General features: G+C 30.9%; 1 pseudogene; it reads right to left on the bottom strand.

Moving 5' to 3' along the window:
- Positions 1 to 7,864: 7,864 nt before the first annotated feature.
- On the bottom strand, positions 7,865 to 13,115 carry LOC100819658 (lysine histidine transporter 1-like; annotated as a pseudogene).
- Between the last annotated feature and the right edge of the window lie 3,787 nt (positions 13,116 to 16,902).

The following is a 16,902-nucleotide window of genomic DNA, read 5'->3' as shown; positions in this document are numbered from 1 at the left end:
GCCTTCTAAACAGTTTGGGCCAAAATTACAATAACAATAAATTATAACTAAAAACTTATTTAACTTGAGCCTTCAAATTAGTTTGGGCCTTCAGCAACAATTAATAGTCTTGATAGTGTCTCTGCCTTTAGGCCTTCATCCTTCTCCACTTGGGCCTTCATCCTTCTCCACTCGGGGGCTTTGTTCTTCTCCACTTGAGCCTTCGTCTTTCTCCACTTGGGCCTTTAGCCTGTATTTGGCCAATTTCAGGATTCTCATCACATCTTAAGCTATATCAAACCATGTTGTTTGAATTTGTGTCTAAAGTTCCAGATGAAAGCGGATGTATATCATGATCTGATACAACATTTAAGAATGCATGTGTTTGAGATTCGTTTTGCAGGAATTATCTTATAAGACATTCTCCTGAGATCTGTCGAATACCATGAAGAATAAATGAAGTTCAAAAGCTTTGTAGTTGCCAAAATAATATCCAAAGACGGGCTCTGCTATGATAGACCTGCTCTAACAAAAAAGAAGTGAATTTATGCTGAAGTGTTCTACACGAAACCTAAATAGAGAGGTTTTCCAACATGAAGGAAGTGTGCATTCAATGCAAGCATTTAATGCTTCAACAATCACAATCTTCACATGCAAGCTCAAGTGAATTTTCTATTCGTTTAAAGGAAACAAACACTTAAAGAAGAAGAAGACCTATAAATACTAGAAGCTTTGAAGAAATGGGATACGAACCTATGCACTAATATTTGAATTCTTTCTATAAAAAGCTTTCTATATATTCTTGCAAAATTCAAAAGCTCTCGAAACACTTTGAATATCTTGATAGAAAAGACTAAGAGCTTAGGGTTCATATTCGTCTGAGAGATTGTTAATATTTATTCTGTGAGCAAACGATCATCAAATATTTTGATTTGCTTAGAGCCAACAATTACTTGGTAAGACAAAGAATATTGGGTTGTTCAAGCTTGGTTTGTAGAGGCAGAAGTGACAATGATTAATACTTGTAACTTTGAGAAGTTAGTGGGACTTGGTGTTTTACAAAGAACTGGATGCAATCTTGGTGATTGAGATGAACTAGTATAATTTCATGTGTCTTATAATTCTCTTGCTTTTTCTATGCTTCAATTGACCTAAGGTTCAAATTTGATTTTGATTTTTGAAAATATGTTTTTGTTTTCAATGTCTAATTTCATTGTTTGGCTTAGTATCTTGTGAAAAATTTGTTATCTATTTTCAAAAGTTATTTCAGAGGATAGCTTTGTGTTTGAGAAAAAAGTTTTAAAAATTATTAAAATCACAATTCAATTATTTTTCTTGTGATATTTACCTTTCCAATAATTTATAAAAAATAAGGAAAAAAGAAAAATGGGGTTGAGAACAAGTTGTCATTACTCAACTGACTCCTAAAAAATAAATTTACAACTGTATATATTACTAATATTTTTTTACAAGCATAGTAAAAAATAAATACTTAGAATAAGTGGTAAAAAATAGTTTTTTGTTAGGAAGTTGAAAGAAAAATTTAACAAGCTATCGCAGCTCAATAGATTTTTAAAAGACAAAGTTAACTAGTAACAACATTCCACAACTCCATTAAACCTTTTTATTACCTTAAATGAATAAATTTTAAAAGTATTAAAAAATATCCATGAGCTAAAATTAAATAAAGTAAATAAACTGAACTATACAATGATGCTTTTGATGGGTTTAGTACACTGGGCCCATGTCTACTCCAAAATCAAATATCAAAATAGCATTCTACAGTGACACCCTAACAAATCTTTTACTAAAAAAATTCACATGATAAAGATACTTTGTATAAGCTAGCTCCAGTGTTGCAATATTGTTGTCTTGTACTTTCATATTTTGTTTTAGTTTGACTACATTTTTTATTTTAATTTTCTAACTTTTAAGTGTGCAATAAGATTATCTTTTTAACTTCATTGATGATCATTAAGTTATCTTTCCGATATTTGGCTTAATTAACAATGTTTCATTTTCATCTATTGATACTTGGTGTATCTTTGGAGATTTAAATGATTTTCTCTCCAATGATGAAAAGATTGGAAACATTGATCATCCAAATTGGCTCATTCATGGCTTTCGAGAAGCAATATCTGACTGTAATCTTCATGACCATCCAATGGAGGGTTATAAATACACTTGGGTGCGTAGGTGTAAACCAAATGCCATAGAGGAAAAACTTGATAGAGCCCTTGCAACAATGGAGTGGTTTGATCTTTTCCTGAATTTCTAACTTGTAAATGTCGTTGCATCAAAATCTAATCACTTGCCCCTTATTTTGGGCTTCCATGATGATGTTGCTAAGAGATTTTGAAAGCATTTCAAATTCAAAAACTTTTGGCTCCTGGAACTCGTGCTAAATGATATTGTGGAGAATAACTGGACAAATTCCTCCCCCAATGATTTTCTCTCTAAGATTAAATCTTGTTCTGAAGATATGAATATTTGGGGTAAGCATTAAGGCAACAATCAGATGACTCCTCTATTGCCAAATACAATGAAATCAGGGAAAGTCTTTCAAATCTAATTGCACAAGAAGAAGCTTATTGGAACCAAAGAGCCAAAGTCTTCTGGCTTGAGGATGGGGATATTAATTCAAAAACTTTCCATTCTTCAGCCAATGCTCATAAGAAGATCAATTCTATATCTTCTTTGATGTGATGACGATACCATTTCATACAAGCATCAAGATTTATGTTGTATTGCAAAAAGTTATTTTGATGGCTTGTTTAAAGGATGAGCAAATGAGGTTGTTGGAAATTTCGATTATATAAGGCATTTTATCCTTGAAGAGGATAGCAATATCTTGCTTGTTCCTTTTACTGTGAATGATTTTAAGACTGCTTTCTTCCAAATGAACTCAGACAAATCACCTAGTCCAGGTGGACTTAATCCAGCTTTTTTAAAGAAAAATTGGCATCTCTATGGTCCTAAAATATACTATATATGCTGCAACAAATTGGCTTGAACATGGTGTTCTTCCTCTAGAGGTCAATTCTACCACCACTGTCCTCATTCCAAAATGTAATAATCTATCTTCTATGAAGGCTTTCAGGCCTATTGCTCCTTGTAATGTTCTGCACAAGATCATCTCAAAATTCTTGCAAACAAAATCAAGCCTTTACTTTCTAAATGTATCTTAAATGAGCAAGCAACTTTTGTGGAAGGACACTCCATTATTGATAATGTTCATTTTTGCTTTCGAAATTATTCACCATATGAGTAATAATTAATTTGAATGCCTTGAAATTCAAGTTATTTTTCCAACCTTTCCTCAGTAAGCGTTGGGCTAACTATAACAAGTTAAGAATTAGAAATAATTTGGAATCCAACTTTTAGGAATATAATAATATTCTTATTTGTCCTTATGCTTACATTAATTACGTTCTGCTTAGGTAAACAACAGGGGAACAAACATGCCGAAACATACCCTTGAAGTTACGGAGGAAGACTTCTCATTTCTGATAAATATGAATCTTGAATCTGCTTACCACCTGAGCCAACTTGCACATCTTCTCTTGAAAGCTTCAGAGGTTGTAAACATCATTTTTAAAACTTTGCCTCTTGAGTGTCATGTCTAATATGGGTTTTCATCAAAAGTGGCTTGGGTGGATAAAATCTTTTCTTGAAACTATCCAATACTCAGTCTTGGCTAATGAGAATCCTATAGGGCCAATTTCTTCAGGGATAGGGATTAGGCAAGGTGATCCATTGCCGTCTTACCTCTTCATAATATGTATTGAGAGTCTTTCTTTCTTCTATTCTTAAAAAAAAAGATAGAGTTGAGGTGACATTCATGGTATCAAGGCGCGTAATGGAACTCTAACCCTCTCACACCTTTTATTTTGTGGACGATTGTTTTATGTTTTGTAGGGCTAATGAAAAGGAGACTTCCATCTTATAATCGATTCTTGACACTTATGAGAAGACATCTAGACAATTAGTCAATTATCAAAGGTCAGAGATTCTCTTCAATACAAACACTACGCCTGCTATTAGAGTCCAAATCTCTTGTTCTCTTGGTGCTTCAGAATGTATAGGAACTTGCTAATACTTGGGCTTACTATCTTTGATTGGAACGAGGAAAAAGACAATTTTTGCCTTCATCAAAGATAGATGTGATAAAAAAAATCTCTCCAAAGAGTAAAGAAATTTTCATAAAATCTTGTGCTCAAGCTATTCCAACATATTGCATGAGTGGTTTCCTTCTCCCTTCTACTTTGGAAGATGATTTACAAAAAATGATGAATTCCTTTGGGTGGTATAAATTGGTTGAGTTTGGACAAATTGATTGTTAAAAAGGAGTTTAATTTTAGGGTCTAGGATTCATAAATCTTCATGTTTTTAACTTGTCTATGGTAGGGAAACAGGATTGGAAGTTCATTTCAAACCAAGATCCTATTGTAACAAAAGATTTCAAAGCTATATACTTTTCCAATGTAGACTTCTTCGATGCCAGGGCATAACCCAAGCTTTGTATGACGTAGTATCTATGTTTCATGGGTTGTGATAAGGGAAAGGCACTAGGTGGAGAATCGACAATGGTCATTTAGTGAATATTTGGAATCAACCATGGTTAATTTAAAAGGTAATGCAAATATGTCATGGCATTATGAAGTTCTGGAACTCACTGAAGCTGAAGCTTAGGGACTACTACTTGCAATGTCTTGGATGAGGGAGCTCAGTATTCACAACATAATATTTGAGACAAATTGTAAAATGGTTGTGGATATTTTCTAGGAAAGCTCTCATGGTTATTCAAAGGCTTAATTAAGTTTTTCATACCTAAAAAATATGTCATTTTCAAATTACTACTTAACATTTATTTTTTTCAACTAAGTACCTGAAAAAAAAATTGCTTCAATTTACCACCTGTCGTTAGTCCTCTTCCGTTAAGTGATGACGTGACAGACAAAGTATCATGTCATCATACCTTATGACTTACACCTCATTGCCACATCATCACCTTCAGTGACGTGACAATGATGTGTCAATGATTACGTTTGACGACATGACATTTTGTCTGTCACATCATCACTTAACGGAAGGGGACTAATAGCAGGTAGTAAATTGAAATATAAATTTTTTTAGGTAGTTATTTGACAAAAAAAAAATGAATTTTTAGGTAATCATCTGAAAATGACTTATTTTCAAATATGAAAAATATATTTAAACCATATATAATTGGTGTTTTGCAGTCTATGATCAATGTATGCATGTAACATGTTATGTCTTCTCGCACTCTTCCTTCACTGTTCTCTGAACCCAAAATATATAGAGTAAATTACACTTGCATCCTATGTGTTTTTCTCAAATTGCACCTGATACCCCTCCTTTTTTTTACATTACTTTTACCCCCCCTCCACCCTTTTATTAATGTCGTTAACTAACGTCAATTGAAATATGTGAGTAGACAAAATTATCCTAACATCTTTGTTACACTCGCACCCCCTGTGTTTTTCTCAAATTGCACCTAATATCCCTCCCTTTTTTTACATTACTTTTATCCCCTTTTGTTAATGTCGTTAACTAATGTCAATTGAAATATGTGAACAGATGAAATTGTCCTAACATCTTTATTAAATACCCAATAACAAATTAACAATTGACCCTGTGAATGGACTTTTCTTAAGGTAATAATAATTTTTTCTTTAATATTTGACTCTTACTTCATTGTTGTTAATACTTGAAAAAGATGCAACTCTTGATTGAGACATTATATCAAACACCTAGCCATCAAAAATAAATATTTCAAAGAAAGGAGTTAAAAACGCAAATGCATGAGCAAAACACTAAAATTTGAAGGAAATGATCATATTCAATCAATAGGCATTGTTGGGAACACGTCCAACAAAAACACAGCAACTAAACAACCCAACACGCACAAAAAAATTGAACTAAGAAGAAGGAAGGGTGTTAATACATGCATACTAACAAGGTGGGTTCATGTCCAACAAAAAATTGGATTCACGTCCAATTAGAGAAAAAAGAAAAAGAAAGAAGTGTGTTAAAATATTTTTCAGGTTGAAAATGGAATCATGTCTTTTATGAAGTTAAAAGGAAGAAGATGATGATATTTTAGACATAAATTTTCATTAAAAGTCATGTGACCAACATGTGCCTACTTTCTGTTAAATTATTAAATAGTGTTTAGGAAGGAAGGGATCTAGGTGTAATGTGAGCTAAAAATTTAGGGATTTTTTGTAGGGTAAAAAAAGAAGGAGTGTCGGGTGCAATTTGGAAAAAACACAATGGGTGCAAGTATAATTTACTCATATATATATATATATATATATATATATATATATATATATATATATATATATATATATATATATATCCCCACCAATTGATCTTTTTGTGTTATCTTTTAGCTTTGTCGAACTATTAAATATACGAATCTTAATTCTTTAATTTCACCTTTAATATTGTCTAATTAATCTATTTAAGTAGGTTAAACAAGATAAATTGATAAGTGAATTATTTTAAATTTCAAATCGTGTTTTGTTTATTCCAACCAATAAAAAAACATATCTTATTAATTTAATGTATTTCTTATTTTGAAAGAAGAATTATCTTAAAAAATTAAATAGGATAAAGTTTCTTAAATCTATATAAAAGTAATTTACATATATGTTTATCAAGTTATTTTAATTAATTTTTAGTGTTTTGACAAGTTCACAAATTTATTTGATCAAATGAAAGTGTTTAAGAAACAATTTTTTCTTATTCACTTATAAGATTTGCTTTTAAACATAACTTAAATTTACGATTATCATTTTTATTTTCAATAAAATAATAAAATTTATCATTTATCCTTTTATTTGAAATTAAATTATTTATTTTGATAAAACTCCTCCTTATCATTTGTTAACTAAAAAACTAATTTTCAAATTGTCTTAAATAAGTTTTTCATACCAAAAAAATATGTTGTTTTTATATTACTACCTAAAAATTCATTTTTTGTCAAATAATTACCCAAAAAAAATTTATTTTAATTTACTACCTGTTGTTAATCTCCTTTCATTAAGTGATGACATGACAGATGAAGTATCACGTCATCAAGTCTAATCATTGACACAACATTGTCACATCATTAAAAATAATGACATGACAATAAGGTATTAGTGATAAGGGGTGACAACATGACATTTTGTTTGTCACGTCATCACTTAACAGAAAGATAGTAGATAGTAAATTAAAACAATTTCTTTTTTGTCAAATATTTAGTTGAAAAGAAATAAATGTTAGATAGTAATATAAAAACGGTCTATTTTCTAGGTGTGAAAAACTTAATTAAACGTTAATCAAATTTGCATTTTCTCATTTCCAAATATAAACAGTTATTATCAGGATTTTATAACTCAGTGGTGATTTTTGTAATAAGGTCAGCAAGTTGTGTCGCTTATTCATTGGTAAAAGAGTCAAGATTGTATGCTTGCTCTCATGTTTTAGATTATATTTCTATTATTATTATGAATGAAATGGTATAACTATCCTTTTATAAAAGAACAATGTTTCAATTTAGTCCTTCATTGGTCTTAATAAAATATTTATTTTGTTAAATAATAAAAGATTTATTTAACGACGGGGATTTCACTTATGAACTTTAATATATGTTAAAATGAATGCATCAGATCATACCAAGCAACGAGGTGACATTAAGCTAGACATATATTTCTTACACAATCATGCTATTAGCAAATAGCAATATATAATATGGTCAACCATTTCCAAATGTCGAAATTATGCTTGAAAACTCACTAGCTAGTCAGAGATAACAGCATGTCGCAGTTGTAAATGCAAATCGAATCGAAAAGTAATTAATAAAGGCGTAGGAACGAATATAAGACATGTTAGATGATTTTTATGCATCAAACTTGTTCTGCCAAAAAATAAAGCAGGAAATGGCAAATACATAGTCTCACATTTATATTCATGCTTGTTTATATATAGTATTTATAAAATGTAACTTCACGATGGTTCTTGTGGAGAACGAGTTCAATTAATTTTAAGAGTGCTAACAACCCAGTCTTTAATACACTCTTCCTCATTGGTAAAACCCGTAGGTTTTGGCATTGAGTATGATACTCCTTAATCCACCAATTGGTGATAAAATCATGAGTAGGAGACCAAGTACAATGCAGATCTGAAACACAGGGAACCTTAAGTTTAAATATCAAAGGCTGTGAAACATGAAAATAAAATATAGCAACAAGGATAGTGCAGTTGTACATACCCAATTGGTGATCCAAGATAAGCTGAACTTCCTAGGTTTGTAAATAGCAAGCCACATAATACAGGGGAGCTACAAAATTATATTATGTTGAAAAATGCAGTCAGTCATATAAATTATAAAACCAGACACATACACCTATAAAGTATAAATTGAAGGAATTAATCTTATTTATATAACCATACATGTAAAAGTAGTTAATATATACATAATACATGCATTAGGTTAGAGACCCATTTTCACACACAAAAAAAAAATGGAGTCTCATGGACATAAATATTAATCATTAGATATTATTATAAACAATTAAGATCATTAGAATATACAAGTTAGATGATTTTTTCAAGCGATCACGCCTCTTTAATCCTAATCCATTTTTGTATAGTTATACGTTCAAATTTAATCTTTATGATTCTCATATAAAAATAATTGTCTCACTAGATACATTTCTTACACACAATTGGTGATTTGACTCCAAAAGCAATAAAAAAAATTTATATAAAATATTATTTCCAACGCAATGAGATATGATTGATTAGTTAATGATTAAAAAATTAATGGTGGTTCATTAGAGCTATATAAACTCATACCCAAAATTCCAAGTGATAAAAAACAGAACTTCCCACATGTATAAAATAAACTCTGTAGATACGAATTTTCTTTTTCACCCACATAGATAAAAGTAGATAAACACAAATTAATTCGAATTTCCATGTGATGACAAAAAAATGTCGTGAGAAGAAAATGTTTCTATTTGATCACTCTACATTACTAACATAAAAAATAAAAGAATTTGGATTGCTGAGTAATCAGCTGAGTCGTAAGCATACAAGATATACATAATTAAAAAGAGGATTTTTGAGGGACTTACAAAGTATGTTGTTGGAGCAAATGCAAATCCTCCAAAAAATCCGAGGAGGGCACCAAAGAAAGGGAACGTAATGCCCACAAACATTGTAAATGCTGAATCAAAGTTGTTACAATAATGAGAGACGAATATAGTGGGTTTTAAAAAGTCAAGTAGGAGAAAAAAGATAGAAGAGAAAAGAGGGTGATTCTGCTCACCAACATAAACATTGCGCACGACAAATCGTAGCAGCCAACTTGGCTCGAAATGCAATTTTTTAACCATCACGGTCTCAATCATGTCAAAAACAGGCATTGCATATAGCTGCATATATAAACACCAATTGAAAGCAAAAGAAACAAAAGTCATTGTTACATGTGATTCTAAGATAATGCACTTGTTTAAATTTGTTCATAAAGTTAAATAACTTGAGAATATTATTAGAGAAAATAAGTTGTTATAGAAGTTGTTCATGTAAGCAACTACAATAAAGGTTGTTTAACCATTAAAAAATAATTTTTTAAGGTTAAATGAGAGTTTTTGTGAGTATAAAAGATAAAATGAGACTTGTTAAAGTTAAGAACTCAACTTGAGTTCTATCATTAGAATGAAAATTAATGAATGTTGTTAAATCTTATGTTACAATAAGGATCTACTAAAACAGAGTTAAGAAATCAAATTGAGTTGTTACCTACTCTAAGGACTAAATTTACTTGTAGTTCTATAAGGATTGTTTGTATTATTATTTTTAATTAGAATTGAAGTTTCACCTTAATAATACAAGAAATAAAAATTTGCAATAAAGGATTATGTATATTATTTAGATGAAACTCCAATTTTAATTGGAGAACAACACAAACAACATCTGTATAACTCCATGCAAATTTTGTTCAAACTTTAATATTGATGAATTATGCAAATTATTAATTGTTGTTACACACCTGGTAGCTTCCTATGACATGGATGACAACAAACATGTTGGCAGTTACTATAAGCCAAGTGGGTTTGTTTAGGGTGATGAGGATGTTGTCATCAACAGAATTGCCAAACACCCAATAGCCAACAAGAGCAACAGGGAAGTAGCACAAGCCCACAACTAAATATGCTATTAGCACCCCCCTCCACATAGGACCCTTTGATGGCTTCTCTGGGGAGGAAGGGATGGTTGCTTGAATCTCCAACACCACATTGTGTCCAGCGTAGGCAAAAGCAACATCTCCTAAGGCATTGAGAAAATTGAAAACCGTTCCTGCTGAAGTACTGGCTTTGTACCCATACTCAACCGCCACATCTATGTGATTATGAACTCGCTTGTCCACGGAAGCCACCCATGCAATGGTTGAGTAGCTGCATATATACATGATTCCAATCTCACATGTTATCAAGTTGATTACCGATACCAAGATAAATCAAGTGGAACAGAATATCTACATAATTGGTTTTTTTTTTCTTCAAATGGTAACCACTAACTACTATTAGGACACTAATTAAGAAAATAAAAAAAATTATTGTGATGCACAAAAATACGCTTATCTATGATTTTCAATAAAAACTTCTCTACTTAATTTCTTACCTAGTGTCTTAACCAATGTTCTAAGGACATTGATTAACATGATCATTTTTATATACTATTTAGGTCTTTTAATTTCTCCGTAGAGTCAACTAAATTAATAATATTGATTTTTTTTTATTTAATGAATACGAATAAGAACACATTATTAAATAATTTTTATATAATAAAAAGAAAATTCCAAAGATATTAAATGATTTTTGTATTAAAGTTTTTATTTCTCTTGTTTTAAAAGTCAGACTAAGTACAATTTATAAAATGGTTTAAATACTTTTTTATTCATTTCAATTTAACACTTTTTTATTTTTTATTCTTGTGCTTTGTTTTTTATTCTTAAAATGCTTTAGATAGTATTTTTTTTTTACCCTTCAAAATGTTATCTAAAAGGTTTTAAGGACTAAAAATAAAAAATAATTTTATAAGGACAAAAATAAAAAAATACTAAATTATAAGGACTGTATTTAAGCCTTAAAAAATTTAAATATAAAAGTATTTAAATACAACAGTCAACAATGTTAATATCTTATATATTTTATGTATCATTTTGTTCTACATTGCTTTTTACGTAAACTAGAGAAAGATTTATTTATTTATAATTTGATTTTCATGTATGGTCACCGGCCGGCGACCAAAAAGATTTTTATTAATTAACGAAAAGACATTTCATACTCATTTTAAAAATAATTATTCCAAAAATTAATATTTTTACCATATATGATAATTTATAATCAAATAATTAAATTACAATATAATTTTTTTTACACTTGTTAATATATTAAATATTAAATAAATTATTTTTTATTTATTTTTTCATAAAAAGAAAGTATAAAACATGGTGTAGACGTGGACAACGAGGCGTGTGGAAGGATTAGCAGAGATTAGAGAAGAAATGAAAAAGACGTATAAATTAATAGGAGGGTTGGTTTAGTTGACTTGTTGACTTGAGTTGTTGATTAATTACCTGAGAGACATGATTGCTGCAGCCAAGGATATGCCAGAGATGGTATTGAAGTTGGGAAGGTGAGACAGCACAAAATGAACAGAACCAAAGATCATGATGAAGTGGTCTTGATGTTTTTGCAATGTTTTTTGTGTTGGCACACAAGGTCATGGATTTTCTGCAGTGATTTTCCTCCAGTGACCATGTACACAATGTCCAGACCAACTTCACATATCAGTTGCTGTGGCACCACAATCCAGAGACCCAGCTTCTCCCCAAAGGCATGCTGCCCCAACTCATGGTACCTGTCAAACCTTTTCCCAGGGATCATCTCATGCATCTCCACCATTTGCCACAGTGTGTAGAGTGTGATTATCCATGACAACACAAGAATCACCACACCAGGACCCCTGTAACACAGGAGATCACAAAATTAACATACGAATATAACTTTTTCTTATAAAAAGGACCACAAAAAATAATTTGGAAAAAAGAAGAAAATTAGTTGTTTTAAAGGAATAATTATTTATTTTTAAATAACTTTCGAAATTCAGATGTGTTTTATTGGTTTAAGAGATTAATTTCTCACAATATGAAAATCTGTTCGAGAGACTAATATCTTTCAACAAATATTCTTTAATATACACAAACATGAGGGTTGAATCCCTTGAACATATGCTTAAGAAATATGATTATCTGTCGATCATACTAAATGTATGCTGCCTCAACTGTTTATTTATGCTTAAAGAGAGAAAACTTTAGTAATCGTAATTATATGCTATGGCAATTGTCTTGTGGTAATGGCCACAAGGGACTGAGTTCAAGTCCGGTGCATATCTATATGCTGCCATATGTCTTATTTTTGTTGTAGGAATAGTTATTTCTTGTAGTGCATAAACATAGGACAAAAAAGATCCACTTTTTTCCACCCCTTTTGTTTCATTTCCCATCTGATCATTTGTAAAATGAGAAAATTACAAAACAAAACAAAGTTCTTTCAATTGGTGTATGGGAAGCAGTATAATACCATCCAAGGCTTGCCATGGCAGAAGGAAGGCTTAGAACACCAGCTCCAACCATGGCAGTGACGTTGTGAAAAGCTGAGTACCACCATTTTGCGTTCCTTGAAGAAGTTATGGGAAGCCAATCATCAATTGCCTTCTGCTCCGCTGTTCTTTTATCAATCTGTTAAGTGTTAACCCAATAACATCACATACACACATACATATCTTGAACAAATTCCACAACCAAAACTAGCTAGCCTTTGTCCCACAAACATATTGTTACAAAATTATACAAATAAAACTCCTAAATAGCTTATACAAATAATACGTAGATCATGTTTTGTATCTTTTACCTCTGCTGCTGGGAAAGCAACCTTTTGGTTCCCTGAAGCAATAGGATTTTCACTCGTTCGAGTCTCAGTTCCCATGGTTGTGAAGTATATGCACTTTTGTGTCTATGGTTATTAGGAATAACAAGTAATTAAGAGGAGGCTATGAAGTTCTTCAATGAAAGGGAAATAAAGCATTACCTTACTGCTTCTGAAAAAGACTCTCACGAGTAGTCCGTCCTAGTGTTGACAGAATGAACATAACCCAGATTGGCAATTTGTTTGACTTATTAATAATGATAATAATAATAATAATATACTTGTTTATGGAATTCCATAGATAGACCTACTTCAAATGGTCTATGAGCAGTTTCAAGCTGGATGTGGAGGAGTAATTCTGAATCACAAGCAGTCAAATACCCATACTTTAATTTAATTTACATATTTGTATCTAATACCGATATTCTTTCACCCATGCATATTAATAAAGTATTAAACACTTTCAAAAAATGTTATGAATCCAACTAAGCTATATATGAGATATAGAAAGATGTATTATATGTTGGAATTTTAGAGGATTTTAATAAAATACTTGTTGAACAAGTGACCTCAATAACTTAAGGGAGGGAAGGTGAATTAAGTCTTAAAAAATTTTCCGACTAACAAGTTTTAATCCCCTTTTAAATGATATTCAATAGATTTAGAATGTAGAAGAATAAACAACAATCAATTTAACAATGTTCTTTAAATGTGTAAGACAAAGTAAATTACAATAAAATAAATGATATAAAGGAAGAGAGAATTGCAAACTCGATTTATACTGATTTGGTCACTTCCCGTGCCTACATCTAGTCCTCAAGTAACCCACTTGAGATTTTCCACTATCCTTGTAAATCCTTTACAATCTTTGAACATACCTTGGGATCCTTCACCTTTGTGTTCGAGTTTCTCACACACCAAGAGACAAACAATCTTTTGATTACAACTGAGTTTTATAAGATGAACAGAATGATTTCTCTCTTTTAGAGCAGATGATACAACTTGAAGTTCCTAGAAGAATTCTCAATAATTTGCAAGAGTTTGACCAAAAATGTTTAGAGAGGTTTTGAAAGTTAAGTTCTCTGAGAATTCTCTTATTTTCGAAGTAAGGACACACATATATATAGGCTCATTATGCATGTTCAAAACAATTTGAAGAGATGTGTCTTTCAAAAAGATTTTCTGAAATTTTTTCACTGGTAATCAATTACTTGACTATGGTAATCGATTACATGGTCATATCTTTGAAGGGTTGTGACTTTTCAATAGTTTTTCTGAAATCTCTTCGCTGGTAATCGATTACATGACACTTGTAATCGATTACACATATCAAAATTCAAATAATTTTGTGTCGTTGGTTCATCAGTTCAAAATTTTCAATATGTCATTTTCACAAACTCTATGGTAATCGATTACATGAACCTGATAATTGATTACCAGTTCAAGAAGAGATTTTTGAACTAATTTAACTTTAATAAAAGAATTTTGACAATAAAGATTTTGAGGCCAAACTATAGCAATCAAATTGAGATTCTTTTAACAAATTTACTAAGTTATTATCTTAGATTTTCTTGATCTTGTTCTTTGACTTGATTCAATCAGTGTTCATCAAGTAAACTTTTGACATCATCAAAACCTATGTGATATACATTCACAAATATCAATAACCACTAGAAACACATTATGTCAGATTATCAGGAGGGGTTATGAAAAATATTTGGATCCATAGTACGCAGTGAAATTAACAATTATAAGGAGCAATTAGTTTGGTGATCTTCTTCAACCAAATTATCATTTTCCTTAGTTGGGACCTTTGTTTTTTTGTCAGATGGGAAGAAGAGAATATGTATTCTTGATTTGGTGTATTGGGGACCACAATCGTGTTTTAGGTTTTTAACCTGTTAGAGTTCTCATTATTCTCCAACGGGCCAAACTGGTTTCCACTTATTAAGTCCATATTAATTTTCTGATGATAGTCTAATAAGCTCACCAAATTAGATCACTTATATTGAGCCCATAAAAAATGTAAATAACTAATATAAATGTTATAATAAATAAGTAGCCTACATTAATTGATTAATTAGGAATTATAAAATTCTTAACAATCTTCCACTTGAGCTTCATATTAACTTTAGTCATTTATACTACAAAAGTCTTTAGGTGTGCTACTGTATGTTATTTACTTTTAGACTTTCCTTAAACAATCTGGTCCATCTTATATAGTAACACGAAACCATTGTAGTTTTCATCACAATCCAACATGATCGAGCCACAATGATCACAAATTTCACATATACTTGATGACATAAATCAAATATGGATAAGCGGCATGAAAATAACATGTAATGTGATCTTATTCATGTTAATTTCTAACTAGTCCAAACTATATTATTTATAGATATCAATCTAAATACAACATAAATATTGTAAACAAAACAAGCTTAGAATGAAATGATAAACTTCAACTTTATTTTATAGAAAATTTAATCTATACAAATATCTAAAAAACATAAAACATAGAACATAAATGGGACTCCCACTAAACTAAGATATTATAAGGAACCACACCCATATAAGCAATATGCTCATGAAAAACATTAGGTACCAAACCTTTTGTAAGTGGATTAGCTAGCATATTGTTAGTCCTTAAATGTTCTATGGAAATCTATTTATTCTAAACTCTTTCCTTAACAACCAAAAACTTGATGTTAATAAACTTTGATTTGGTTGTACTCCTATTGTTTTGGAGTAAAGAATTGTCGATTTATTGTCACAATAAATTTTCAATGGTCTTTCAATGTCATCGACCACACACAAACCAATGACATATTATGAGCCATATCCCATGGTTGGATGCTTCAAAACAAGCAATGAACTTCGTGGCCATGGTCGAAGAAGCTATGAGAGTCTATTTAGCAGACTTCCAAGAGATAGATAGCACCTCCAGCCAACATAAATATGTATCCAGATGTGGAGCATTTGTTGTATTGACATCCAGTAAAATCAGAGTTTTAGTACCCAATGATCTCCAAATTCTCAGACTTCTGATAAGTGAGCATGTATCCTTTTGTTCTCTTCAGGTAACGCATCACACATTTTGCTACTTTCCAATGCTATATTCCAGCATTACTCAAATATTTGCCCACAACTCTTACTACAAATGTTATATTGGGATGAGTGCAAACTTGAGCATACATTAGACTTCCTACTGCTGACGTATAAGGAATCTTTTGCATCTTTGTTCTTTCAAGGTCATTAATGGGGCATTACTTGAGACTAAATTTGTCTCCTTTGGCTCTCGGGGTATTTCCTGGTTTACTATCTTTCATGCCAAATTTATCTAAGACCTTATATATATAAGTTTCTTGTGACAACCTTAGGATACCTTGAGAGTGATCTCTTAGTATCTTAATACCTAACACAAAAGAGGCTTCGCTAAGATTTTTCATTTGAAAATTTTTTGTCTGAAATTTTTTAGTCTCTTGTAAGAAGCCTATATTGTTGTTAGCAAGCAGTATATTATTGACATATAATACCAAGAATAAGTATTTACTCCAATATACTTGTGATATACACAATCACCAATTGCATTTTCCTTAAAACCATATAAGGTAATGACTTGATGGAACTTGTAATACCATTGATGGGAAGCCTGTTTTAGACCATAGAAGAATTTATTTAGTTTGCAAACCATAGACTTTGAGTCGCCTGATACAAAGTTTTTTGGTTGCACTATATAAATTGTTTCTTCAATGTTACCATTTAGAAATGCAGTCTTAACATTCATCTAATGTAGCTCTAACTCGTAATGAGCTACTAGTGCCATTATTGTTCTAAAAGAATCCTTTGAAAATACTAGAGAAAAAGTTTTTTTTATAGTCAATGTCTTCCTTTTGAGTAAAACCTTTAGCAA

Source organism: Glycine max, chromosome 19 (assembly GCF_000004515.6).
Source record: "Glycine max cultivar Williams 82 chromosome 19, Glycine_max_v4.0, whole genome shotgun sequence".
Taxonomy (NCBI): domain Eukaryota; kingdom Viridiplantae; phylum Streptophyta; class Magnoliopsida; order Fabales; family Fabaceae; genus Glycine; species Glycine max.
The sequence above is the reverse complement of the archived record's forward strand: the minus strand, read 5'-3'. Positions and strand labels throughout refer to the sequence as shown.